Source organism: Entelurus aequoreus, linkage group LG04 (genome assembly GCF_033978785.1).
Source record: "Entelurus aequoreus isolate RoL-2023_Sb linkage group LG04, RoL_Eaeq_v1.1, whole genome shotgun sequence".
In the NCBI taxonomy this organism is placed as follows: Eukaryota; Metazoa; Chordata; class Actinopteri; order Syngnathiformes; family Syngnathidae; genus Entelurus; species Entelurus aequoreus.
Window position 1 is genome coordinate 14,494,717 of NC_084734.1, and position 2,752 is coordinate 14,497,468.

The following is a 2,752-nucleotide window of genomic DNA, read 5'->3' on the forward strand; positions in this document are numbered from 1 at the left end:
AAAAGGTATACTCTTCCCTTCCTTGACGTCAACTCTTTGGAGATTTGCATCCAAATGAAAGTGGTCACTATCCCCCCCCCCCCTCCACCCCACGCAACCCCCCCCCCCCCTGGAGCACGTCATCAGATGACGTATTTTGGGAAGAAGAAAAAAAAAAGTTTTACTGTATTTAATCACATGAGGGAATTGACAAAAACATTTTAGCACGTTTTTCCCATTAAAAATAGATTTACTGTATTGTTTACGCGAGATTATTTTCAGAATACATACCATTAAAAACTAGATACTGTATTAATCACATGAGGGAATTGACACATTTTTTTTGCATGTTTTTGCCATTAAAAATCTATTTTTTTTTTTAGATATTGTTCATGCAAGATTTTTTTCTAAATACATACCATTTAAAAATAGACACTGTATTAATCACATGAGGGAATTGACAACAATATTTCAGCATGTTTTTTCCCATTCAAAATATATTTTTTACATATTGTTTATGCAAGATTTAAAAAAAAAAAAAAAAACATTTAAAAATAGACACTATTAATCACATGAGGGAATTGACAAAAAAATGTTGCATGTTTTTCCCCACTCAAATATTTTTTTTTAGATATTGTTGACGCTAGATTATTTTCAAAATAAATACCATTTAAAAATAAACACTGTATTAATCACATGAGGAAATTGACACATTTTTTTTGCATGTTTTTCCCATCAAAATATATTTTTTACATATTGTTTATGCAAGATTTTTTTTAAATAAATACCATTTAAAAATAGATACTGTAATAATCACATGAGGGAATTGACAACATTTTTTTGCATGTTTTTCCCATCAAAAATCTTTTTTTTTTAGATATTGCTCATGCAAAAAAAAATTCTAAATACATACCATTTAAAAATAGACACTGTATTAATCACATGAGGGAATTGACAACAATATTTCAGCATGTTTTTTCCCATTCAAAATATATTTTTTACATATTGTTTATGCAAGATTTTTTTTAAAAAATAAATACCATTTAAAAATAGACACTGTATTAATCACATGAGGGAATTGACAAAAAAATGTTGCATGTTTTTTCCCACTCAAATAATTTTTTTTAGATATTGTTGACGCTAGATTATTTTCAAAATAAATACCATTTAAAAATAAACACTGTATTAATCACATGAGGAAATTGACACATTTTTTTTGCATGTTTTTCCCATCAAAATATATTTTTTACATATTGTTTATGCAAGATTTTTTTTTAAATAAATACCATTTAAAAATGTATACTGTATTAATCACATGAGGAAATTGACACATTTTTTTGCATGTTTTTCCCATCAAAATATATTTTTTACATATTGTTTATGCAAGATTTTTTTTTAATAAATACCATTTAAAAATAGATACTGTATTAATCACATGAGGGAATTGACAAAAAAATGTTGCATGTTTTTTCCCACTCAAATAATTTTTTTTAGATATTGTTTACGCGAGATTATTTTCAAAATAAATACCATTTAAAAATAAACACTGTATTAATCACATGAGGAAATTGACACATTTTTTTTGCATGTTTTTCCCATCAAAATATATTTTTTACATATTGTTTATGCAAGATTTTAAAAAAAAAATAAATACCATTTAAAAATGTATACTGTATTAATCACATGAGGAAATTGACACATTTTTTTGCATGTTTTTACCATCAAAATATATTTTTTACATATTGTTTATGCTAGATTTTTTTTAAATAAATACCATTTAAAAATAGATACTGTATTAATCACATGAGGGAATTGACAAAAAAATGTTGCATGTTTTTTCCCACTCAAATAATTTTTTTTAGATATTGTTTACGCGAGATTATTTTCAAAATAAATACCATTTCAAAATAAACACTGTATTAATCACATGAGGAAATTGACAAATTTTTTTTGCATGTTTTTCCCATCAAAATATATTTTTTACATATTGTTTATGCAAGATTTTTTTTCAATAAATACCTTTTAAAAATATATACTGTATTAATCACATGAGGAAATTGACACATTTTTTTGCATGTTATTCCCATCAAAATATATTTTTTACATATTGTTTATGCAAGATTTTTTTTAAATAAATACCATTTAAAAATAGATACTGTAATAATCACATGAGGGAATTGACAAAATTTTTTTGCATGTTTTTCCCATCAAAAATCTTTTTTTTTTAGATATTGCTCATGCAAAACATTTTTCTAAATACATACCATTTAAAAATAGACACTGTATTAATCACATGAGGGAATTGACAAAAAAATGTTGCATGTTTTTTCCCCATTCAAAATATATTTTTTACATATTGTTTATGCAAGATTTAAAAAAAAAAAAATACCATTTAAAAATAGACACTGTATTAATCACACGAGGGAATTGACAAAAAAATGTTGCATGTTTTTTCCCACTCAAATAATTTTTTTTTTAGATATTGTTGACGCTAGATTATTTTCAAAATAAATACAATTTAAAAATAAACACTGTATTAATCACATGAGGAAATTGACACATTTTTTTTGCATGTTTTTCCCATCAAAATATATTTTTTACATATTGTTTATGCAATATTTTTTTTTTAATAAATACCATTTAGAAATGTATACTGTATTAATCACATGAGGAAATTGACACATTTTTTTTGCATGTTTTTCCCATCAAAATATATTTTTTACATATTGTTTATGCAAGATTTTTTTTTTAATAAATACCATTTAAAAATAGA